General features: G+C 44.2%; 1 long non-coding RNA gene across 1 annotated transcript; it reads left to right on the top strand.

Moving 5' to 3' along the window:
- The first annotated feature begins 1,366 nt into the window (after window positions 1-1,366).
- Window positions 1,367-16,720, top strand: LOC115529318 (uncharacterized). The gene is made up of 4 exons (XR_003973509.1): window positions 1,367-1,526; window positions 14,139-14,297; window positions 14,590-14,685; window positions 16,074-16,720. It is a non-coding gene; the product is annotated as an uncharacterized LOC115529318 (long non-coding RNA).
- The last annotated feature ends 10,668 nt before the right edge of the window (window positions 16,721-27,388 follow it).

Here is a 27,388-nt window from a genome sequence, read left to right as displayed (position 1 = left end):
ATTATGAGACAATGAGAATGAAGCGGCAACAGTGTGACTGTGCAGAGTGAGAGAGATGGCTTCAATGGATGACCAGGGATTGGTGGTGGCGTTACCCAGGAAGGGCGGCTGTAGTTAACTGCAAGCAACAGAACATGAATAGTGAAGTGGAGGAAGGAGTCGAAATGAGACTTCATTAACAGATTCATGTACAGCTCAGATTTATATGGAGATAAGCTTCTTAAACAACGTGCATACAGCATAAGCAAGTAACAGAAACAGTCTGGGAAGATCATTTTTTCATTATTTAAATCTACATCCTGGTTACACGTCGCGCGATAGCGCATATCATTTCATGCAAGCGAGTGTTTACTTCCTGGTTACAGGTCGCGCGATAGCACATATCATCTCATGCGATCTTAAAGAGAACTTGACGTGAACAGTTTAGGAATGCATATTCCGGGAAAACATTAGAACTCTGAAATGCTGACTAAATATAAAGCATGTTTTTATCTGTAACATTAAACCTACACTGACAACAAGTAATAACTTAAAAATGAAACATAAAAGCAGACCACTACTTACTTGCCGTTGCCTGGCTGGGGGAGAAAGGTCCGTCGGAGCAGCGATGGCTTCTTGACATCGGGTAGGTGCACGCAGGCTATATCTATAGCTATTCTAATGTCTTATTTTTGCCCTGGCGCTCGGCATAGGCGACCTATGTGTTGGGGGCGCCCTTAATTAATTAATCGATACATTAATTAATTAATTATTTAATTAATTAAGATACCGTAGCAGCAAGAGTCAGGACGGTGCTCCCCCCCGGGCTAAAGCCCCGGATGTTTTCAATTGCTAACGACGCGCCTGCCGCCTCCTGTGGTGACTTCTGGGCCAATTATCTCCACTGTGCCAGACAGTATTGAGAAGGAGTTTCCAGAGGTTTTTACTGCTTGTGTAGTAACTCGTTCGATGAGTGGGACAGGGCCTGAAGGGGGAATTAAGGAGTCGGGAAAATTGAAAAATGCTGTGGCTCAACTTCCTGATCTGCCTCTTGCCCTGTCCAAGAGTGAGCTGATTATAGCCCAGAAGGAGGATCCTGAGCTGAAGAGACTGTTCAGTGAGATGAAGCCAATAGACGAGATTGAGAGTTTAGCCTGTGGGTACTTTCTACTGGATGACATGCTGGTCCGTAAGTGGCTTCCTCATGATGACTGTTCGGTAGATGATCCCGTTCTTCAGGTAGTTGTGCCTGCCAAGTTTAGGGAAGTAATTTTGGAGACAGTCCACGGTGAGGTGGCTGGACACATGGGGGTTAGGAAGAATTGTAACAGATTGCTGCGTTACTTCTTCTGGTCCAGGTTAAAGAAAGAGGTTACCAGGTTCATTAAGACTTGTTTACCTGCCAGATCACAGACAAGCCTAACCAGACTATTAAACCTGCACCTCTTTACCCCATTCCAGCAACGAGTGAGCCATTCCAGCATCTCATCATCGACTGTGTGGGGCCGCTCCCTCCATCAAAGTCGGGGTGCATCTTTTTGTTGAAGGTAATGTGTCAGACCACACGTTACCCCGCTGTGTACCCTCTCCGCTCTATCACCACACGGTCTATTGTGGCTTTATCGCAGTTCATATCCTACTTTGGAATTCCTTGGGTAATACAGAGTGACCAAGGGTCCAACTTTACATCACAAATGTTTGCAGAGGTTTTGGGCCAGCTGAAGGTCAAGCACAACAAAGCTAGTGCTTACCATGCTCAGAGTCAGGGAGCACTGGAAAGGTTCCACCAAACCCTGAAGTCGCCTATGCGTTTGTACTGTACTGAGCTTAAGGGGGATTGGAAGGAAGGGCTACCTTAGCTTATGTTTAGCTAAGGTAGCACAGGGTTTAGCCCCATTGAGTTGGTGTTCGCACACAAAGTGAGGGGTCCCCTTTCAGTTTTGCAGGATGGCCTAAAAGTTGAAGAGCCGCCAGTCAACCTGATTGATTATGCATTCTCTGTTGCTTGTCCTAATATATGGAATCCCCTTCCACCCCATATTAAGTCCTCCACCACCCTTGGCATTTCCAAGTCTAATTTAAAAACCTACCTTTTCTCTCTTGTTTTTAACAACCTTTAAACCCCCCCTCCTTTCCCCATATCTCTGCTGGAATTCTTACTGCTTTTATTTTGTTTACTGTATTATACTTTCTCTTCATTTTGCCATGTAAAGCAGGGGTCCCCAACCTTTTCAGCACCAAGGACCGGTTTTATTCTCCAAAAAAATTCTAAACTTGAAAGAAAGAACTAAACTTGAAGTAACATCTATCAAGTGTTAACATGCACAACACAATATGTCAGTAAGGGAACTTAACACGTGTTTTTGAGGCCACAGAATAGGCTACAATTATTTTTTATCAGTGGGAGCCCTGTGCTTGTATCCCAGGCAACAAGAAGGTTCCATCTGGGGGTGATGGAAGACAGCGGGATCCTTAGCGTGTTTGAAATGTCCAATCGATTGCGCAATTTTGTTTTAGTTGCAGTCATTGCCGAAAACCCGGCCTCGCATAGGTACGTTGTGGGAAATGGAAGCAACGTTTTCAGCGCTTTTACGGATATCTCGGGATACTCTGCTTTGGTTTTGATCCAAAAACCCGCCAGAGAGTTTTCTCAAACACACTTTTAAGACCACCATCATTAGCTATTTCGATCAATTGATCTTCCTCCTGCACTGACAAGTGATTCGGGACATTGACAAATGGGTTGCGGATCCACTCATTTGTTCGCAGTGGATCTTTGGAGGATGGGAAGTAACGATCAAAATCATTTGAAAGCGCAACAAGGTGATTCCGCACCAGCTGCAAGAGAATGGGCCCTGCCTCAGACTCTCCCAAAATCTCCACTAATGTTTGGAACATATCGAATACTCCCCTGTCCACTCGTCGTCCCCACAAATCAAGCTTGGCTTTAAATGCAGCATCATCATTCATCTCCCAGTTTAAAGATGTTAAAGTTGGAAAATAAAGGGGAAAATGATTTGTGGAAAATGTAAAGAGTTAAATTAAGAGGCGAAATATGCAGATATGTTATTTCAATGCATAAATATTCAGTGCTTAAAATTCAATGGCTTTTTATTTTCAAAATGCGATGACACTGATTTCCTTCCATATAATACCTATAAGAGAAGAATATAATTTGATTAACGATCACTTATCTGAAAAATAGAAAGAATGGTGTGAGTTTTTAAAGGAGACGTATTATGGTGTTTTCCCAACAAGTAAACATAGTATATGAGTTCCAGAAAACATGTTTTTGAAGTTGTTTGCTGGAAATAGCTTTTAGTAAAAAATATCTCGCCTAACGCTATTCCCCTCTGTTTCCGTCCCTTAAAGGGAAACTTCACCCATTTCCATTAAGCTTTGTATCGTTAGAAACCCACTCATATTTTTTAATGACATCATTCCCTTATTTTCTGGAGAGACTGGAGAGATCCGTATCGATGTCCAACACTTCCTGTTTAAGATAAGATATACGCAATATGACGATTTTTGCTAAGAAGTAAATAGGAAGTGTAAGAGGGGAGGATTCTCGTAAGACTACAAACTAGGGGGTGGGACCCACTGATCTAGATCAGCGGGAGTGGCCAGCGAAGCTGTGCATCGTGGTCCACGGTGGGAGTTGTTGTCTTCAATCCACAAGCGCCAAAAAGTCACTTTCTGCCTTTTCTCGGTCAAGACGGCACCAAATTAGAATTTTATTTTATTATTCGACTACATATAGGACCCAATTTCAATACATATTCATGCCTCGACCGGTGAAATGCTCCTTTAAGAATGCGCTGTTTCTGGTGTCTGTAGCTTTAATGCAAATGAGCTGCTGCCCATTGACCAATGAGCTGTCAGAGTGAACCACAGCATGGAGCAGAAGTGATTTTTGCCGTTTGCGGTCTCCCGGAGCTCTATATCTATATAAAAATACATAATAGCAATAATAATATTATATGTATGTATATTATATATTTCTATAATATATATTATATATTTCTATAATATTATATTTTGTATCACAGCCAAAACTATGCGCCTCGGATGATGATATGAATCATAAAGACTTCATCTGACGTCTCTGGTACTTCCGCACCAAGTAAAGACTCGTAGTGGGGGTTATCTCGGCCAAGGTTGAGAAGGAATGGGGGAAAGGAACTTTGGTCTTGACTCTCTGAAGTCCATATTGAACCGCGACATCGAGGAGAAAGGGATTGTACTCCCGGAGCTGAGCTGCCGGACTGCCACCGAGCTCCCCCTGCTGGAGCTGCCGGACTGCCGTCAAGTTCCCCCCACCGGAGCTGCCGGACTGCCGCCAAATCTCCCCCGCCAGAGCTGCCGGACTGCCGCCAGAGCTTCGGCAGCAGTCCGGCAATTTCGGCGGACTCCCTGCTAGGCAGTCACATGGCAAACTGACAAATTAGACATCCATTTTTGTATGGAATATCCCTGCTTCTTAAATGCGCGAACGTCTCCGCCCAGCGCTCGTCTGCTGTTCCACAAAATATTAGCTATGCTCTGATTGGAGGGGGGTCGGGAAGTGGGAGGTAATATTCAAATGTGACCCCTACCTACGTAGGAGGGGGTGCCGAAACTGACTCGCTCGTTTGGTAACTGTAGGCGGGGTACTTCCAGAAATGCATACGTCACTCAAAAAATCATGTACAGACTTTTTTCAAAGTTTGTATGTGTGTGTGAGCAAAAGAGACCCAAAATAACTCCCCAAATCCCAGGAAAAGTGTTGTTTGCATAATATGTCGCCTTTAAATAATTTATAATATGCAACATCATTTACCAAAGGGAAAAATATTAACTTACCGGTGAAATAATTAATAGTAGCTTAAATTCTTCCTGCAATAACAAAAGGATAACATCCTGTTTGTGTAAAAATATGCAACCTGTCGCAAGCAGGGTCAGTCTAATTATAAATTCAAGTGAAAAGTATACACCGAATTATACGTTGTAGCTAGCTACTTTGAAACTAAAACTTCATCTCTCTCCGGTTGCAGTTGATTACGATTCATCTGAAAGTAAATTATGTTGTCGCTTAATATTTCCCTGAGTCAGGTAATGCCGCTGACACAGACGGCGGCTTATTACTTCATTTCTAAATGTTTCTTCTTTTAAAATGTATGAGTCATGTCAACCTTGGGAAGAAGGAGGTTTCACCCAATCCGGAGAAGATAGGTATTTACGAAATCTATATTCGTAAATAATTCACCACCCAAAGTATCTCGGGTCATTTCGAAACTATTGGTTTTGTTACGTATTTTAAGAATCTAAGCTACCCACACATAGACCCAATGAAGCAGGACCAAACATATAAGCCGTAAATACCATACATAGCCACAAGGGGAGCAAGACCTTACTGAAGGCTGTAATAAATACTTTAGCCACAGAAGGCAGCACCACAGACCAGGCGAGAAAGCCGAGGGTTATCTCACATCGGCTCCCCCCACTACTTCCGGACCGCGCTGTTCAGACCATAACAGCTTACAGATCCACATTGTCGTCAGAAACTCCCGGTAGCTATTGGACAGGGTTAGGTCTATTGATCAGCTAGGAGTCGCTCAGCACGTGTTTAGAATACATCTTCAATCTCTCTTTGCTTCAGAGTATCAGTTTACCATACCGAAAATACTTTATACAAATAAAGTCTCTTTAAAGCTATTCCTTTGGATTCGATCACTTTCCTTGAACTACGTAATAGTTTATTCTCAGACTCATTCAGTCTCAATACAAATTAGCGCCGTCTGCTGCTTTGGAGACATAACAACCTCACACAAGCGCAGAACGTATAGCATTGGCTGTAATCGCGTAGGTATGTACTTCCCATTTTGGTCGATCGAGTTGGCCAGATTAATAGCACGACTTCATTTACCGACGCAAATCGGGCAGTCGGCCCGGTGTGTCGCCGCCTGACACCGGGATACCACCGGACGCGTACGCGCCGCGGAACGGCTGCGTTCTCCGCCCTGCGTCCATTCCTACCGGGCGCGTAACGGCAGCGTAGCGCTGCCTTGCGAGCCAGCCGTATTCACGCGAGATCACGAGATCACGCGATAATCCTAAACCACCTTCCACTCCCAAAACTATTGCAATTAAATGCCACGCTTTGTCCTTTCTGACATTTTCCTTATAAAAAGGATGGTGACTTCATGTTGCTGAACTTCGACAATGAGTCTCTCGTCGTCCATGTTGCCGACCCTCTGAGACCCTTTGATTGATTGACTGCTGACCTGGTGCCACCGGTCATGACGTAATAATGTTGATGTGAAGTTACATGAGCTGAGTATTGTGTTTTATTTTGAAAATTGACCGGATGCTCTATGGATTTTACTTTTTCACTTCCTGCCCGGAAGCGATCAGCAGCCATGACGCGGCGCGTACGCCTCCGGTGGAATCGAGCCTTTAAGATTCAGCGGTACTACTTCTGGGAGGAGACGATAATACTTGGGACAAAAACAAGAAAATGCGTTCTGCCTCCTTTCCTGTTTTTAAATGAGATATGTGGGACTTGACTGTTCTTTTTTTACTTCCACAACAAACAGTCCAATATGGCTTATTGTCTTCACATTGCTGAGTTCTTCAAGGAAAGTGGTCAAATCCATGGATAGCTTTTAACAGTTACTTTATTTGGTAAAGTATTTCGGTATGGTAACTAATACTATGGAGCAAAAGGAGGTGGAAGCGTGTCTTGCACGTGCTGAGCGTCTCCTAGCTGATCATAAACATTAACCCTGTCTACTCGCTGCCGGGAGATTCTGACGAGCTCCTTGCTCGATGTTTACTATTATGGTAGAATGCACATGGCCAGGAAGGAGTGGGCGGAGCCGGTGTGACGTATTACCCTCGGCCTCCTCACCTGTCTGTGGTGCTGCCCTCTGTGGATAGAGCAGCTATTGCAGCCTTCAGTAAGGTCCTGCTCCCCTTGTGGCTATGTATAGTATTTACGGCCTATATGTTTGGTCCTGCTTCCTAGGGGCTATGTGTGGGTAGCTTATGTTCTTAAAATACGTAACAACACTCACTTCTGAGAAAATAAGTTATCATTGCAAGCAGAATACCAAGGCAGATCCTGGGAGAACACCATGACCAAAGTTTGAGGGTGGAGTGTGGTCTTTCACATGGATTTAGAGCTAGAGAGAAAGGGAGAGAGAGGGACAGGTTAGAGAAGCAGAGTCAAAAAACCTGCAAATGGGATGAAGTTGAGGTCTCAGAAGGCGCTTACATTTCATGTGAAACCTACTCATTGTATTGGCTAAATGTGGACACAATATGCACTTTCTGCCTGAGGAACTTTTCCCTCTGGTGAGCCGTTATAGGTGTGGCTTGGGAGAGAGGATCCGCACAACTTCACCGTTTAGCGGCTCAGATAGTACCTGCCTCAGGGAAGGAGCTTTCTGAGCCGCTCCTAACTACGACGCTGATTGGGTACGTTTGAGTTGGGATATGACACGAGTACGATGTATGATTAAACGGGGTCCTGACGTGAGTACGACATATGATTAAGGGATATGAAGTGAGTACACTGTAAACAGGCGCGTCATTAGACCTGGGCATTCGGGGCTATAGCCCCGGATCTTTTGGGATCAGCCCCGGATCTCAGCCGTAAAAAAAAAAAAAATTAAAAAAAAAAAAAAAATTGTATATATATACATATATATAGCTGCTTTCATACACGTAAGTACTGGCTGCTCTTCTGAATATATGCTGCATCGTTGCAGCAACATTGAAGACGATCGCGTTGACTTCTGCGGCCCGTTCTGCCTCCATGCTGTCTGCGTCAAACCAAAACAAACCTGAGTGACAGCGGCCGCACTTATCCCGCCTCCTGCAAATGTACGTAATATCCCTCCCCTTGCAATGCCGGCGCTGGCACTGGCCGCGGGAGCAAGATGTTATTCAAACAAAAATGCATCGTTTTATTCTTTCATTACACAATTTCTTTCATTCTTATAAATAAAAAAATAATATAAATAGGCCTACATATATAAATCTAGCCAACTTGTCAATCAAAATTAGTCTTGTCTTGTCTCTCTAGTGGTTGTTCATTCTAAAACACTACAATCTTTTGAGAAGCAAATGGTTGCAGCCTCTATAGGCTTACTGTGACGCTGATGTGAGTACTGTATGCATGCAATACTACTCATAGTAATATCGGAGAGGGTTGAGAAACAGTGGGTTGACAATCCATTCTGGTACCTCATTTTGAAATTCCCCAAAAAAGAAACTTCACATAGGACTGTCTTTCAATTTTTAATACATTGCTTTGGAGGTTTTCAATCTAACATCCCACTGGTTTGATTTTACCTAAGAGAAAAATGTTTATTTTTTAAAGCATCCACAGCAGCCATAATAATGAGATTATGAGACAATGAGAATGAAGCGGCAACAGTGTGACTGTGCAGAGTGAGAGAGATGGCTTCAATGGATGACCAGGGATTGGTGGTGGCGTTACCCAGGAAGGGCGGCTGTAGTTAACTGCAAGCAACAGAACATGAATAGTGAAGTGGAGGAAGGAGACGAAATGAGACTTCATTAACAGATTCATGTACAGCTCAGATTTATATGGAGATAAGCTTCTTAAACAACGTGCATACAGCATAAGCAAGTAACAGAAACAGTCTGGGAAGATCATTTTTTCATTATTTAAATCTACATCCTGGTTACACGTCGCGCGATAGCGCATATCATTTCATGCAAGCGAGTGTTTACTTCCTGGTTACAGGTCGCGCGATAGCACATATCATCTCATGCGATCTTAAAGAGAACTTGACGTGAACAGTTTAGGAATGCATATTCCGGGAAAACATTAGAACTCTGAAATGCTGACTAAATATAAAGCATGTTTTTATCTGTAACATTAAACCTACACTGACAACAAGTAATAACTTAAAAATGAAACATAAAAGCAGACCACTACTTACTTGCCGTTGCCTGGCTGGGGGAGAAAGGTCCGTCGGAGCAGCGATGGCTTCTTGACATCGGGTAGGTGCACGCAGGCTATATCTATAGCTATTCTAATGTCTTATTTTTGCCCTGGCGCTCGGCATAGGCGACCTATGTGTTGGGGGCGCCCTTAATTAATTAATCGATACATTAATTAATTAATTATTTAATTAATTAAGATACCGTAGCAGCAGGAGTCAGGACGGTGCTCCCCCCCGGGCTAAAGCCCCGGATGTTTTCAATTGCTAACGACGCGCCTGACTGTAAACCCAAACTTGTTGGTTCAACTTAAAAAAATGAGTGTCCATGCTGCCTTGAAAATGTACGTCAAGACAACTAAGACAATAAGTTAACTTAAATAGATATTGCTATTTGACTCAACTCCATCTTCAGTCCATATTACTTGAAACCGTTGAGTCCATACTACATAAATTTGTTGAAAAAAATAGTTGATTAAACTTAAATTGCATTATAAGTAACATACATTTTTTTGTTGATGTGACTACAAAACTAGTGAGTTGTACCTACATTTATGAACTGATTGAATATAAACCGCAATCAAGATTACCTAAATGTATACGTTGATTTAACTGATATACTAGTGAGTTGTACTTACATTTATTAACTGATTGAAAATAAAGCCCAATCAAGATTATTTATATATGCATAAATTGATTTAACTGATATACTAGTGAGTTGTACTTACATTTATTAACTGATTGAAAATAAAGCCCAATCAAGATTACTTAAATGTATAAGTTGATTTAACTGATATACTAGTGAGTTGTACTTACATTTATTAACCGATTGAAAATAAAGCCTAATCAAGATTACTTAAATGTATAAGTTGATTTAAAGGATTTTAAATGATTTTTAACCTGTAAAAACATTGCTTGCTCACTACATATATCTGAATACATCACATATCATACTTGCTCAGGATTTTTCTCAAAAGAATGACCATCCTTTACACCAGAGATTTTGGCAGTCACTGACCAACAGTTTTATTGTATTTTTTTTTTTTGCAACAAAACGCAACAAAGAGGGATATTTATGAGCGATTATCCCACACAAGCTGACACTTTCAGGAACACACTCAGTAATTAGCTCAACTTCACCTCAAAAACAAGTGAAAATGAGACAAAGTATGAACTTCACATCTGAATCAAGTGAAAATCGAACAAAGTTTCCACTTCACCCCTGAAGTGGATACTTCACCTCTCAAAATAAATGTCATGCGCCGTTTTCAAAATGTACCGTAAACAAAGATAAGGTTGATGGACGCCAACTGAATACAAATAGTTTAGAAATCTCTCTTTCGCTCTCCTATCTCCATCTCCTGCTACCTCTCTCTTTAGCTACCTCTCTCTAGCTACCTACCTACCTCTCTCTCTCCCTACCTCTCTCTCTCCCTACCTCTCTCTCTCTCTTTCTCTACCTCTCTCTCTCTACCTCTCTCTCTCTACCTCTCTCTCTTTCTCTCTCTCTCTCTCTACCTCTCTCTCTCTACCTCTCTCTAGCTACCTACCCCTCTCTCTCTCTCTCTCTCTCTCTCTCTCTCTCTCTCTACTGTAGCGGGCCAGTGGGTGTGGGGTTTCCACGCTACCAAGTTGAGCAGATATTATGACACAACACCGAGAGCAGGTCCAAAGCCGAATGGTTTATTTACCTCTCAAATCCAAACAGGGTGGGAAAAGGGTCATCCACCTCTTATATGAAACAGTACAATTCTTTCCACCTATCTCTTTCCCTCAGCCCTATCGGTGCTTCCAGGCGATCACACAGATCCTGCCTGTCCTGTCCTGTCCTGTCCTGTGCTAGCCCTAGCGCCAGCTCTAGCTCCAACCTCTGTCGTTTGCTAGCTCCTTTAAGCCCAAGCACCCCTGCTTAATGATCCCCAGGCTCGCCTCGTTAATGTGAGGAAGTCCATATATGGCTTGGGGGTGGAGCCAGCAGGTTGCCAGACCTACCACTCCCCTCACTCCTCCCTGGCGTCTGCCAAACTACCTACCTCTCTCTACCTACCTACCTCTCTCTCTACCTACCTACCTCTCTCTCTACCTACCTACCTACCTCTCTAGCTACCTACCTCTCTCTAGCTACCTACCTACCTCTCTCTCTCTCCAGCTACCTACCTCTCTCTCTCCAGCTATCTACCTACCTCTCTCTCTCCAGCTAGCTACCTACCTACCTCTCTCTCTCTACCTACCTACCTCTCTCTCCAGCTACCTACCTACCTACCTCTCTCTCCAGCTACCTACCTACCTCTCTCTCCAGCTACCTACCTACCTACCTACCTACCTACCTACCTACCTACCTACCTACCTACCTACCTACCTCTCTCTCTACCTACCTACCTACCTACCTACCTACCTACCTACCTACCTACCTACCTCTCTCTCTCTACCTACCTCTCTCCATCTACCTACCTACCTCTCTCCAGCTGCCTACATCTCTCGCTACCTCTCTCTATGAAATCTTCTCAAAAAGCAGTAAAATGTTAAAACTTGTAAATTGTTGAATGCTAGCTAAAGTTACAAATAGTGTAACAAAACGTAAACGCAACAATGTGCATTTACAAAAATTGCATTAAAACTAACAACAATGTAAAAAGCAGCTTTTAAGCTTAGTTTTTCTTCCTCAATAGTCGGTTTTTTAACCCATGAACCAATGCAGAGCATTGCCCTCCACCAATGTCCATAAGCACCTTCTGAATTACCTCAAAAGTGTACCTAAGGCCTCTGGGGTAGTCTATGTTGAGGGCAAAGAGCAGACCCATTAGCAGTGCCACAGCAGTTGGAAAATCAGTGATGCTTGGAAAGATGATTTCTTCCTCGAGGACCACTGCGAAACCGACCCGATCATTCTGTTCCACCATAAGGATACCGACTGCCATCCCCTTTGTCCAGTCCTCCTCTGCATCTGTGACCTACACAAAGTGGACAAATATATCAAAAAATATTAACCTTTATTTATACCCCTGGGGAAATGCAGGTTTCAAAGCAGAAACAGCAGTAAGCATGAAACACAGGGTAGGTTCAATTTTATTTTTTGGTTTTACTTTACTTTTCTTTCATTGAAATATGAGCTGGGTGAAGTATTACAAATTAAATCACGAGGGACATTTTGAAACAGATTAACGGCAGACTATGCAACATTTAGGATAAAACAAAGAGTCACACATAAATAATCCTTTTCAATGTGTCGTGACATATTTTGTTGTTCAATCAAAATTGTTCACGGTCCTTTCGGGATTGTGGGTTTTAGACACGCTCGCCCCTTCGCTTCAAAAATAAAAGGTAGGGATCATCCGTCTTGGCTTCGTGGTATTTATTTAACCGAAAGAAAAAAGCAAACATGAGGATCAACATAAACCTTTTTCACATATATCAAAAGAGCTGTCACTGAGCGGTTTAAAAACGGTACCGCTTCCCGTCTGCCTATTCACCTGTGGCTCTTCTCCTAAATACCCACAGGCGCGCTTCATTAATCCAAATACGGCGTCCCCAACATGTCAAAAGCAAAATATGTTTTTACTAAATGAAAACAGATAAAACAAACATTTAACTCAAATAACCAAGCCCAAACTATCTTGTATATTAATAAATAAATCAAACATCATATCAAACCAAAAATGGCTCTAACAGCCCCTAATTGCTTATTACATAGCAATTACTCAAATTATTATACATCATGGAGCCATTCTAACTAAATATAGGATATCTGTCCCATGCAAATTGTATACTCTAGTCCATTATTTGTAAATCCAGCAAGATCAGTAGTGGGTGCGTGTGTATGTGTATCAGGTCCTTGTTCTTCTAGAGATCTTAATCCTGGTGGTCCGGAACATAAAGTCTTATAGCCCCTCATCCAGCAGTCAGAGGTGCACTTGACTGAAAGAAAGGGACTTAAAAGACGCCTCCAGTAGCAAACAAAGCTTCGTTATTGGTCTTTGGATGATGTTGGTCTTGGTTTTAACTAAGACACTACGTAAAAGTCCCTTTGCCCCTTGGAAGGGCCTTGACTACGCGTCCGAGTAGCCAAGAGTTCCTCGGTGCATTGTCGTCAATTATCACGACAATATCTCCAGCAGTGAAATTCCTTTTGATTTTATTCCATTTGTGCCTTTCCTGCATAAGTGGAACATATTCCCTGGTCCATCGTTTCCAGAACAGGTCTGCCAGGTATTGAACCTGTCTCCACCTCCTGCGTGAGTATAGGTCCTCTCTCTGGAACAGTACGGGGGGTAGTATTGGAAATGTTTTCAATTGAAGTAAATGATTTGGAGTTAGAGGTTCAAGGTCGTTCGGGTCATTTGTCACCGTTGTGATTGGCCTATCATTCATGATAAATTCGACCTCACAGAAGGCTGTCTGTAGAGCTTCATCGTCCAATGTTTGTTCCTTTAAGATGGAGTACAGAATATTTTTGTCTCAGCTGTTCCTCGATGTGTTTGTTCCCTGGTGGTTCCTTGCCTTAGCCTTTAGGCGAAAATAAAGTGCTGTTCTCGCTAAACCGTCTGCATCTGGGTCCTTCCTGCCTGCCCGCACCCGCAACCCGTAACAGAATGAAAGCACAAACATTGGATCCAGCGGACGCTCAATTTTGCCGTGAGTTGGAGGATTTATTGATGTTCATAATCAAAGAAATGGATTTCTGGGAGAACATTCCCAGCAAGAAGGAGCAGGAGGCTATCTTAAAACGTACACGCAGGGCTGTCTCGCCAAAGCCCGAGTTGGAGGACGCCTTGCCCGAGTGGGCTGTTGAGCTGCTCAGCCCCACAGTCTTTTGGCCTGAGAGCTACTGCCTCTGCCACCGGACTTTTGTGACCGGCCTAAGCCTCCACGCTCCTACTCTCAGCCTCTGCCTCCGGTTCCCCGCTCTCAGCCTCTGCCCCCGGTTCCCCGCTCTCAGCCTCTGCCCCCGGTTCCCCGCTACCAGCCTCTGTCCCCGGCCCCCAGCTACCAGCCTCTGCCCCCGGTCCCTTGCTACCAGCCTCTGTCCCCGGCCCCCAGCTACCAGCCTCTGCCCCCGGTCCCTTGCTACCAGCCTCTGCCCCCGGCCCCCAGCTGCCAGTCTCTGTCCCCGGTCCCTAGCTACCAGTCTCTGTCCCCGGCCCCCAGCCTCAAATCCTCACATTGTGATTAAAGTTAAATTACATTGTTCCGCTGATTGTTTTTCAGATATCTGAAGAATTTCGTCGAATCACCAGCAAAGACCTCCTGGAGACTTTCAATGCGTCCCTTGACAAATATGTTCCTCGCCTGCTCAGACTGTACCGGGCAAGAAAGGGAGCTTTTGGTCAGCAAATGGAAGACATCCTGGCTAAGCTTGATGAACAGGTGAGTGATGGACAGTAAAATGGATGTTATGAGTCATTGCTTTATGTTCTTAGTTTTTTACATTTGATAATTATAACAGTATTTTTAATTTGCAACACTAGAAAATGAACTAGTCCGAAGGCTTGCTGTGTTTTTTTTTTTTTCATTTTTTTCTTTTCTAAAGCGTGCGGCTGGTCAGACCTGCACGTTATCCTCGATTTCTAAAAATAATTTCTGATTTTGCAATTTGTATAAATCCACTATGGCACTTCACTCATTTATATGCTTATATTTTCCACTGTATACTCTTTAGACATCAGACATTCTGTCTCACCGAAAGACTGCAGCACTGAGATGCCTCCCTGTTTTTGTCTGGGATGACACAACCAAGTTTTTCCTGCAGCCTTTGGTAAGTAAGAGCAACAATAGGAAAAGGACATGTTCTGACTTCAATTAATCGTTGTCACAAGTGTTTGATTCATAATATCGTCTGGAGGCGCACACAGCTTTTGGCCGTGATAATATGTATTATATGATATAGATATCTATGTATTATGATATTATTTAGATATAGAGCTCCAGGACTGCAACGCAAGTGTTGTACACTTCCTTGTTATTTGGATAACCGTTCTGCTGTTGGTGTTATGGAGCATAACACGTCGGACTCTCGTCTCTGGTATTTCTACAACGAGACTCGTAGTGGGGGTTATCTCAGCCATGGTTGAGAATGAATTGGGGGAAAGGAACTTTGGCTTTGACTCCCAACATGAACCACGACATGGAGGAGAAAGGGATTGTTGGCCGCGAATGTCTCCCGCTTGAGCCCCGCTTCCCGCTGCCGAGGGACCACCGCCTCGGCGCTGCAGGAGGCGGTGATAAGCGCTGACCGCTGCCGAGGCGGTGGTCCCTCGGCAGCGAGGCTCCGGCGGGAGACTACCGCGGCCAACAATCCCTTTCTCCTCCATGTCGTGGTTCATGCCTACTTCAGTGAGTCAAAGCCAAAGTTCCTTTCCCCCAATTCATTCTCAACCATGGCTGAGATAACTACGAGTCTCGTTGTGGAAATACCAGAGACGAGAGTCCGACGTGTTATGTGCCATAACACCAACAGCAGAACGGTTCCTCCATGTTGTGGTTCAGTCTACTTCAGATTGATGTGGACGTGGAAGAACCAGAGACGTCGGAGAACCCGACGCGGTTGTTTGAGATTCATAATAGCCTATCGTCTGGAGGCTCACACAGCTTTTGGCCGTGATAATATATGTTATATATTATATGATATAGATATCTATGTATAATATGGGTTTCTAAGAGCCATTGCGATACATCCAACGTAAACAGAGCGCATGGTACCGTGGCTACAAGCTGCTCAGGGCCAGGTGATAATATATATTATATGATATAGATATCTATGTATAATATGGGTTTCTATGAGCCATTGCGATACATCCACCGTAAACAGAGCGCATGGTACCATGGCTACAAGCTGCTCAGGGCCACACCCCCACCCCCCTCCTTGACCTGCCTTGACACGCCCACCGAAACAGCGCGTTTGGGGGAAGCTCTATGTGCGACTGGCTCGGAGTGGCTGTAACTGCACCACGGCTGAATTTCGGGGACGTCTTTGAATACTGTGTTTGTGGCCCACTAATACCTATATTAAAGCATCCATAAAATAGCATGGCATGGGATCTTTAAGGGTTAAAAAATATTTTTTGGAATCCATATCAGTCGGGGCCTAATTACATCCTTCTGTTCGACCTAGCTCTCAATCATGCATCTGTTACTTTTCCTCAGGAAACTGACCCTGATGAAAAAGGGCTAAGAGGCGTGTCTGTTGGCCTCCTTGCTGTCCGTGAAGAAGATGATCCTGCTGTTTCACCAGACGTGCGGGACTGGGCTGTTGTATTGGAAGGTTCCATCGTGCTACATGACCTGCCAGACCTCGGCACTGCCTTTGCGTACCTCTTTGGCCTACTGTATGCAATGAACATTGATTATCCGAAGGAGATGAGGTACACCTTTGAAGCAATTCAGACCATCTTTTTCGAACTTGGCTCTCAGCGCACAAGGTCTCTGAAAACAAAGCTTTTGCTGTGACTCTTAATGTGGAAGCCAACCTTTGAATATTTTCAAAATTGTTTCAGGCACCAGTTTGTAAGAGGTGCATATATCCACTGTCAACTGTTCAAGTTTGTGAGTGCTTTAGTAACACCTCTGTGTCTGTACACGCTTGCATGTGTTCTCATTTTAAGCATGCCATTCTCCTCTGCCTGTGATATAGAAATGTGTGGGATTATCAGTTGCCAGTCCACAAAGCTCTGGATTCTCATTGGTTTTGTTTTTTATAAAGTCAAGATCCTTGATTTAATGTGCTATAATGTTTCAAGTTCCATGGTGGTGTTGAACATGTTTCTGAACAAGAGAAATACAAAGTTTTCAGATACCTTTTGATGTGTGCTATTTATTCATTTAGCATTTCTTCAATACAATTACAGCAACATTAATGTTACTTGATTTATAAAGGAACTTTTCTCACTTGAGTAACACGAATATCTGAGTTTGTTGAAGGTAAAAATACATCGAATTGAAGCATGGATTTTATTGTTGGTCCAACATAAATATCATAATTAGGTGAAGAAGATCGAGTTGGCATAACTCGTATATAAACTCGGAAATCTTAGTTAAGTCAACAACAGATGTCAAAGTTTCAACAAGAATTTCTGAGTTTGTTGAAGGTAAAAATACATCGAATTGAAGCATGGATTTTATTGTTGGTCCGACGTAAATATCATAATTAGGTGAACAAGATCGAGTTGGCATAACTCGTATATAAACTCGGAAATCTTAGTTAAGTCAACAACAGTAGTCAAAGTTTCAACAAGAATTTCTGAGTTTGTTGAAGGTAAAAATACATCGAATTGAAGCATGAATTTTATTGTTGGTCCGACGTAAATATCACAATTAGGTGAACAAGAGGATCCAAGTTGGCATAACTCTTATGTCAACTTGTATTTCTTAGTCAAGTCAACAATAGTAGTCAAAAGTTGAGAGAACTCAAAAATGTGGTTGCATCAGGTTGCCTTGATAATTTGCGTTTACTCAACTTTTTTTTTTTTTACAGTGTGCCCCTGCACTCAGACTCAGCTCCAGTAACCACATTTATTACACCTTTTGGAAGGTACTGTTTCCACAGATTGCCATTTGGGATCTCATCAGCACCTGATGAAGAGCGAAAGACACTTCATCCCTGTTACTATGCAATAGGGGATGCTCAACAAGATTGATGAAGGTCACCAATGCATGACCAAATGTACCACCCGAGCACAGCAGACTGTATGGTGTCCGGGTCTGACCAGACGCATAAAACAAAGTGGAAAACTGTGTGATATGTGCAAAGGAAGTTCACAATGCATCAGAACCACTGCTGACGACGCCATTAACTGCTAGACCATGGCAGCGCGTTGCAGCAGATATTTTTCAGTGGAAGATGTACATGGTGGTTATTGACTACTACTCAACATGGCTGGCACCACTCCCTTGAAAAAAATAAATGAGGCGTTTCTTCTAAAAGGAAGCGCACACTGGTGTGGTTGCGCTGTGACGTTCACCCAGATACATTCTACTTCTAAGGAGAGACGTTAATTCCACCCCGTGTGTCTCATTTGTTCTCTGGTAGGATGTGGCTTCGTGGCCACAAGAACAGTAGAAGCACTGATCTTTCTAATCGTTAGGAGAGTTTGTTATGACTCAAAAAGGCTTTTGTGTACGTGATGAACAATGGGGCTAGCTGCAGTGTTCCAGACTCCATGGACAACATTACAATTACATTTACATTTAGGGCAATTAGCCATAAGACACTTTGGATTAACAACACTTTTATCCAAAGCGACTCACAATAAGCAATAAACATAAAAAACAATACCGCTGCCGGTACAGTAAGGATTTTCATGGAACCAAGTGCCAAGCAGTAACAATCGCTAGGTTAACCCATTCCCCTTGTAGGCCTACAACAAAGATAGCTTGGATAAGACGCTACACAATGCTGAGTACAATTTTTAAGTGCAAGGACGTACAACATACAATAACCCTGCGTTCACACCAAAAGATGCGAAAAGATGCCGCGCGGTACGATCCCATTCAAAGTGAATGTAGAGAATGTAGCGGGTTTGCTGCCGGACCACTTGCTGCCGAGAAAACCGGCAGCAAGATTTGATTTGCGGCGCGGCAAGATTTGATTTGCGGCGCGGCAAGATTTGATTTGCAGCGCAGCACGCCCGTGCCCGCTGCCGGGCACGGGCGTGCTGCGCTGCAGGCGTGTTCACGTTGATTTTGCGGCGCGACAAATGCTGCTCGAGTTGAAATATTTCAACTTTTCTGCAGCAAACGCGTGATGACAGCCAATCAGCGTTCAATAGCGTTGCCAAAGCTGTGTTTTGCGTCCCCTTCAAAGCTGCATCCATATATGCATGGCATGCCGAGCAGGCAATTTGTTACGATGGCCCATTGTTAATGTAACGGGCATAGAAAATGGCTTGTGGAATAAAACAGTTCCCCCCCACCCATTTTCTGGTTTTAGCTGTTAATTGCAATAGCGGTTAATATTGACCCTATTGTATTATTTTCATGCCACTAGATGGCACTGTGCACTGTTGACATAGTGGGTTGCCATGGAGACGAAGCTCGAGTTAATAAACTGTTGATCGCTTGAGCAAGATTGAAAACGGTTGTTCTCCGCTTCATATTACCCACAGGTATGTCTAATTATATTCCATTGAAATGTGGTTAATCTATCTCACGGTCTTATGGGCGGTGCGTTTGTTCATGTTGTGTTTGGGAGCTGTTTTGTGTTTTAAAGTGTGATTTACAGTGTTTTGAATGTAGTTAATAGCGGTTGACGCTGGTGAGCTGGCAGAAGCCGTTGGTGTCGTCAGTTGGTGTGCTATTTATGATGGACAATTATTGATACATTGGTTTCTTTATTGTATTATTATATTCTACAGTCATGTAGATATGTGATATTTATACTGCCATCTATTTGTATATATATGCTGCTATTTATTTATGATATAGACAATTATTGATGTATTGGTTTCTTTATTGTTTTATTATATTCTACAGTCATGTAGATATGTGATATTTATACTGCCATCTATTTGTATATATATGCTGCTATTTATTTATGATATAGACAATTATTGATGTATTGGTTTCTTTATTGTTTTATTATATTCTACAGTCATGTAGATATGTGATATTTATACTGCCATCTATTTGTATATATATACTGCCATTCATTTATGATATGGACAATTATTAATGTATTGGTTTTTTTATTGTTCTTATTATAATATTTATATATATTATATTCTAAAGTATTTGACTCAGAAAGGAGTTAATAAACTGTTGATCGCTTGAGCAAGATTGAAAACGGTTGTTCTCCGCTTCATATTACCCACAGCCCAAACCAGCCTGTGGGCCTTGTACCTGCCCAGATTCCCCTAGATCTGGTGCCGGTAACAATTGGGGGCTCGTCCGGGATCAAGCATTCAAGAGCAGGGTGAGCGGTCACTGTGACGGTGAGACCAGGTGTCCAAGCTTCAGGGAAGGCTGTTGTGTTTACCGTCATCCAGAGAGCGACAGTCACCAGTGAGACATCACAATGGCCATCGTAACCCCACGGCGGATGCTGATCTTCCAGATTAACAAAAAACTTCCAGCGCTGAGTTCCAGTCAACTGCAGTTGGTTGCCAGCTCAGTCGAAGATGGCAGCGAGAGCACTGAGAGCTTCAGTGAACCAGAGCTGTACGACTTCATTCTCGACTACACCAGGAGCGAGAGGTTGAAAGCGATGGAAGATGAAGGCATGGCTCAACTCCTCTCCCTCCAGGACCTGCTGCATGATCTGACATTGACAGACGCCAGGTCTGGTGAGGTTGGTGTTTCCACCGTTCATATGAATGGTGCGGGAGACATGCACACACACACGTCACCAATGGACAACCATGCACCTGACAATCCAGAGATGCCAGCCCAGCTGACTGTTGCTGGATCCCGCAGTGTCCACCATGGTCGGTCAAGCTTATCCTCCACTGTAACAGAGCAGGTTGTAAGGTTGTCTGACGTTACTGCTCTGCTTCCACGCAGAGAGTGTAAAATGCACGGTGGTCAGATATCTGATACAGGTTCTGACATGTCTTTTAAGGGTCTTTGTAAGCAGATTGACACTGCTTTACAAGAAGGGTTTAGTGAGGCTGAGATCATTAGAGCAGTTCTTAAAGTAATTAAACCAGGTACATTTAGGGAAATGCTAACTAACAATGATGATCTAACAGTTAATGGGTTAAAGAGGTTCCTCCGCTCTCACATCAGAGATCAAAGTGTAACCGAGCTCTTCCAAGAGTTAAGTAATGCCAGACAGCACGACAGGGAGAGTCCACAGCAATTTCTATATAGGCTTATGGGGTTAAAGCAGAGAGTTATTTTTGAGTCTAAGCAGCCTGGTGTAGAGTTTAGTTACGACAGGAGGCTTGTACAGGGTACCTTTCTTCACACACTCTACCAAGGTCTAAACGAGAGAAACAGCTACGTTAGACATGACATCAAAACGTTTCTTGCTGACCAGCAGATTAGTGATGACTTTCTGTTAGAACAGATGACTAGGTCCATGACTGAGGAAGAGGGGAGGTTAAAGCGCCTGGGTGTTGTATCTAAGTCTCGACCAGTGACTGTAAGTGTTGCCCAACATGACGGTAATGGACAGACTGACATGAATACACCGACTCTAGTTGATGCCGAGTTAGAGGCTAATCGTGATGCTATTAGACAACTGACTGCACAAGTGTCTTCTCTGACCAGACACATGACCCTCGTTGACAGGACTGCAGAATGCATACAGTCTGGCGGCCCTAGTACCTCATTTAGTCGTCCGCAGCTACTGTCAGTCGACAAAAAGGGTAGATGCCAGGATTGTATAACAAGCGGAACCATGGGCTGTCCCCATTGTTTTATCTGTGGCCAGGCAGGACAACGAGCCATCGGCTGTTTACAAAGAAGGTCATCGGGAAACGGGAAGCGGTCACAGGAAAAGGGGCAGCCAGTGATCATAAACAGTGTTAAGCCCACATTTAAGATCAAGCCGTCAGCCACACCATGCCAATCAGACCCAAAGAAACGCATTGCACAGCTCATAGGGAAACGTTGTACCGTCTCTTGCAACATCAACGGTGTGCCTATAGAAATGCTTTTAGACTCAGGTGCTCAGGTGACGATGGTCAGCAAAACCTGGATAGACAGTGCATCACCCCGTGTCAAAATCCAACCACTTCAGTCCCTCTTTGCCGATCAGTCCTTTGAAATATCAGCAGCAAATGGTACACAAGTTCCACTGGATGGATGGGCTGAGGTTGACTTGCAGATTTGTAGTGAGCGCCATGGGTCTTTTATAATTAGAGTGCCCCTTCTTGTCAGTCGGAGTTGTCACTGTCCCCTGTTAGGTAGCAACGTTATAGCCGAGATCGTCAACGACCATGACAATACCCTTAATGTGACTGCGATCCTGACTGATGCTTTGAGTGTCCCTGAAAACACAGTTGAGGCTTTAGTCTCTGCCCTACAGATCACAACCAGTGACGAGACGGCATTATGTACGGTGCGCATAGGCAGGCAAGGTGTCACTATCCCTGCTGGTCGAGTCTATCAAATACTTTGCCGGGTTAGGGGGTTATCAGGGAATCGTACCATGCTGTTCCAGCCTCTCATAGAGAACACCTGCCCTGAGGGTCTAGAACTGTTTCCTGCCCTAGTCGACGTTCCTTGTGGGTCATCAAAATGCATGAAAATTCCCATCCAAAATGCAACCCGACATGCCATTTATCTGCCCCAGAGAACCACTCTCGGCACCCTTGAGGAAATGGCTGATGTGAAACCTGTCCTGAGTGCATGCAGCATGACGCTGCCCAAACCTTTTCAGCTCAGCTAAACACAGATCCAGTGACCTACCTGAACAATGAGCAAGACAGACAGATCAAAGAAAAGTGGCACCCTCCTGTTGACGTATCACATCTAGCAGAGGATGAACAGAGAGTAGTTAAGGAAATGTTGTTCAAGGAGTCAGACGTGTTTGCCAAAGACGATGCTGACATTGGTTGTATTCCTGACCTACAACTTAGAATCAACCTCACAGATGAAACACCCGTCCAAAAGTCTTACAATGCCATCCCAAAGCCCTTGTATCGAGAGGTGAAAGACTACGTTCAGAACTTGCTTGACCGTGGTTGGATCAGAAAATCCACCTCAGCTTACTCTTCTCCTGTGGTCTGTGTGAGAAAAAAGGACATGAGCTTGCGGCTCTGTGTTGACTTCCGTGGGCTGAACAACAAAACCATCCCTGACCGTCATCCACTTCCCCGCATCCAAGACCTCCTGGACAACTTAGGAGGCAACTCATGGTTCTCCATACTTGACCAGGGCAGTGCCTACCACCAAGGCTTTGTTGAAGAGAGCTGCCGTCACCTGACCGCTTTTAGCACACCTTGGGGGTTTTATGAGTGGGCACGCCTCCCATTTGGCCTCACCAATGCTCCAGCAGCATTTCAGCGCTGCATGGAAGGCATGCTGGCTGGTCTGAGGGATGAATGCTGTTCTCCTTATTTGGATGATGTCCTTTGCTTTTCCAAGACATTCCAGGGGCATGTTGAGGACTTGAGACGAGTGCTGTGTCGCTTACGAGAGCATGGTGTGAAGCTGCGCGCGAAAAAGTGTGAGCTGTTCAAACGCCAAGTCAGGTATGTCGGACGCCTGGTCACAAGTGAAGGTGTTCAGATAGACCCCAAAGACCTGGAAGCGGTGTTGCATATGAAGGAGAGACAGCCAAAGAATGTGGGAGAGGTCCGAGCTCTGCTTGGTTTCTTGGGCTACTATCGCTCATTCATCCAGGACTTCTCCAGAATAGCCCGACCACTGTTTAAGCTCCAAGAACAGCCTGCTGCTTCCAACAAGAGTCCTGTTACAGCAAAGTCCAACCAGAAAGGCAAGAACAGTGGCCAGTTACCATCCAGGACACCAGTTCAGTGGACCCCTGAACACAGTGCTGTTGTGTCCCGCCTTGTTGACATGCTGATTAACCCCCCCATCTTGGCCTACCCCGACTTCCATTTGCCATTTGTCCTGCACACTGATGCATCCAATGAAGGTTTGGGGGCTGTGCTCTACCAGGAACAGGATAGTAAACTCTGGGTTATTGCTTATGGTTTCAGGTCACTCACGCCTGCTGAGAAGAATTATCACCTCCATTCCAGTAAGCTTGAGTTCCTAGCCCTGAAGTGGGCCGTCTGCAATAAATTTCGTGATTATCTGTATTATGCACCAACATTCACTGTGTATACAGATAACAACCCCCTCACCTACGTCCTGAGCACGGCCAAGTTGAATGCTGTTGGACACCGCTGGGTTGGTGAATTAGCTGACTTCAACTTTACCATCAAGTACAGGCCAGGCAAGGCAAATGTTGACGCTGACACCCTGTCCAGGTATCCAGTGAAGCTCCAAGATGACTTGTTGGAGTACTCTGAGATAATGCTACCTGAGGTTGTATCTGCTATCTGGCAGGGGAACAAAGCCGAGAGAGATGAGGATGTACCCTGGGCTGCCGCCCTTCAGATCTCCACCATTGATGATGACCCTCCTTCTGTGAGTACACCCATGTTCACCCCAGAGGACATCAGAGATGCCCAGAAAGCGGATGAATCCATTGGTGAGGTGATCCAGTTAAAAAGGAGCGGATGGAATCCAAGAGACAAAGACCAGAGGCCAATACAATCAGGAACGCGACGGCTCACACATGAGTGGAACAGGCTCAAACTGGATAAAGGAATTCTGTACAGGCAGTCAGGACAAAATCAACAGCTAGTCCTTCCCAAAGCACTAAAGTTAACTGTACTCAAACACCTGCATGATGACATGGGACATGTCGGAGCTGACAAAGTCATCCACCTCGCAAGGCAGCGGTTCTACTGGCCTTTTATGCAGCGCGACATTGAAGACTACGTCATCCGACAGTGCTCATGCATTAAGCAAAAGCGACCTGCTGTTCATGAGAAAGCACCAATGGGCTCAATCACAACCAGTGCCCCTTTTGAGCTGCTCTCTGTCGACTATATGCATCTCGATCCCAGTAAAGGAGGCTATGAGTACGTCCTTGTTGTAGTAGATCACTTCACCCGTTTTGCTCAGGCCTACCCAACTCGAAATAAGACTGGCAAAACAGCGGCTGAAAAGATCTTCTACGATTTCATTCCACGCTTCGGGTACCCTCAAAAGCTTCACCATGACCAGGGCCGGGAGTTCGAGAACATCCTGTTTCAGAGACTCCAACAGCTGGCAGGAATTTCTCACTCCCGAACTACTCCTTACCATCCGCAGGGAAACCCTGTCGAACGCTTGAATAGAACGCTGCTCCAGATGCTCAGAACGCTCCATGAGGAAAAGAAGGCAGAGTGGAAAGACCATCTTCCCAGCATTGTCCACGCCTACAACTGTACAAGACATGAGGCAACAGGCTACTCACCTTTCTTTCTTCTCTTTGGAAGACATCCACAGCTCCCCATCGACCTGATCTTCAACCTTCACCCAGATCGGCAAGCACAGACACGACAGGAGTATGCCCAGACCTGGGCTTCCCGGATGCATGAGGCATATCGGATTGCCTCAGAAAACAGCAAGAAGTCCTCTAAGAAAGGGAAGAGGCACTATGACCAAGGTGCCAGGGGTGTTCTGCTGTATCCAGGTGATCGTGTGCTTGTCAGGAACCTGTCTGAGAGAGGTGGCCCAGGAAAACTCAGATCTTACTGGGAGGGGAAAATCCACCGTGTTATCGAGAGGCTAGGAGACGGTCCAGTTTATCGTGTCCAAGTAGAAACAGGTGACCGAACCCTCCGGGTTCTCCACCGCAACCTCCTCTTGCCGGTCAGTGACTTGCCAGTCAGCCATGAGGAACGTGATACTGGTGTGGAGAAGAAGCCACAAAGACAAAGACATCATGTTCAGCCCAGAGAAGCCACCAAGTCAGATTCCAGCACCTCCTGTGATGAGGGAGAGTGCTCATACAACCTCAGACCTTTGCCTGTGTATGAAAGAAATGCTGTCAGACACCATTCACCTCAACGTGAACTTCACAGCAAGCTGAGGGCTGTGGCTCCAGCATATCAGCCTTTGAACCAAGCACTGGAGTCTGAGGATGAATGGCAGGCAGAAGCATCTGACCCTTCGATGACAGGAGAGTCAATGCCCGCACCACGAAGGATAGATCTGTCCCCAGCTGTGGAAGGAGAGGAACAACACAGGGATGATGCTGTGGAGAGTGGAAGTCCTCAGGATTCTGAGACATATGTTGTACCTGTTCCTCAGCCAGTGAGAGAGGTAGAACAGCAATTGCGGAGGTCCACCAGACCAGTGAAACCCAGAAGCATCTTCACGTATGACCATTCAGGACAACCTTCCTACCAGCCTTGGAGAATGGGAGCACATGCATTGTACTGTGTCCCGCATCCCATGCTCACCTACCCAGTGTTTCCTGAGATGTGCTACCACCCTCCCCAAGCTGTATGGACATACGGAAGAATTGACAGTGACCAGAACATTGGCATTGACATGCGATCTTACTTACATACGACTTACCTGTGACTGACGTTCGGCAGATTCAACTCCTGTTGACACTGATGACCCCTGGGGACTGTTCTTACCTGACCTTTCGACAGTTGACTCCTGATCTGACGTTCTGATCGATGATTAACTTGACACAGCGCCACAGATAGTTTAGTTCTAGATGTCAGGAGACAACTTTTAAAGCAGGGGAGAGTGTAACGGGCATAGAAAATGGCTTGTGGTATAAAACAGTTCCCCCCCACCCATTTTCTGGTTTTAGCTGTTAATTGCAATAGCGGTTAATATTGACCCTATTGTATTATTTTCATGCCACTAGATGGCACTGTGCACTGTTGACATAGTGGGTTGCCATGGAGACGAAGCTCGAGTTAATAAACTGTTGATCGCTTGAGCAAGATTGAAAACGGTTGTTCTCCGCTTCATATTACCCACAGGTATGTCTAATTATATTCCATTGAAATGTGGTTAATCTATCACACGGTCTTATGGGCGGTGCGTTTGTTCATGTTGTGTTTGGGAGCTGTTTTGTGTTTTAAAGTGTGATTTACAGTGTTTTGAATGTAGTTAATAGCGGTTGACGCTGGTGAGCTGGCAGAAGCCGTTGGTGTCGTCAGTTGGTGTGCTATTTATGATGGACAATTATTGATACATTGGTTTCTTTATTGTATTATTATATTCTACAGTCATGTAGATATGTGATATTTATACTGCCATCTATTTGTATATATATGCTGCTATTTATTTATGATATAGACAATTATTGATGTATTGGTTTCTTTATTGTTTTATTATATTCTACAGTCATGTAGATATGTGATATTTATACTGCCATCTATTTGTATATATATGCTGCTATTTATTAATGATATAGACAATTATTGATGTATTGGTTTCTTTATTGTTTTATTATATTCTACAGTCATGTAGATATGTGATATTTATACTGCCATCTATTTGTATATATATACTGCCATTCATTTATGATATGGACAATTATTAATGTATTGTTTTTTTTATTGTTCTTATTATAATATTTATATATATTATATTCTAAAGTATTTGACTCAGAAAGTAGTTAATAAACTGTTGATCGCTTGAGCAAGATTGAAAACGGTTGTTCTCCGCTTCATATTACCCACAGCCCAAACCAGCCTGTGGGCCTTGTACCTGCCAAGATTCCCCTAGATCTGGTGCCGGTAACATTAACAGTAGGTAACGTGTTTACGTGGGTGAATAATTTAACTGTTTTGCCCCACTTTACTATCTCTCTTGTAAACCAATCCTTGCAGACATTTGGAAATAAACATGTCGTCTGCCGTTGTCCCATGTCCATTGTGACAACATTGGGCAATGTTGCCGTGTCATGTTTTTGCTGGTTTTGTTTGGGTTGGGTATTGTGTGTGTGTGTGTGTGTGTGTGTGTGTGTGTGTGTGTGTGTGTGTGTGTGT

This window comes from Gadus morhua, chromosome 17, assembly GCF_902167405.1.
Source record: "Gadus morhua chromosome 17, gadMor3.0, whole genome shotgun sequence".
NCBI lineage: Eukaryota > Metazoa > Chordata > Actinopteri > Gadiformes > Gadidae > Gadus > Gadus morhua.
Note: the sequence above shows the minus strand (reverse complement) of the source record. Positions and strands in the feature narration are given on the sequence as shown.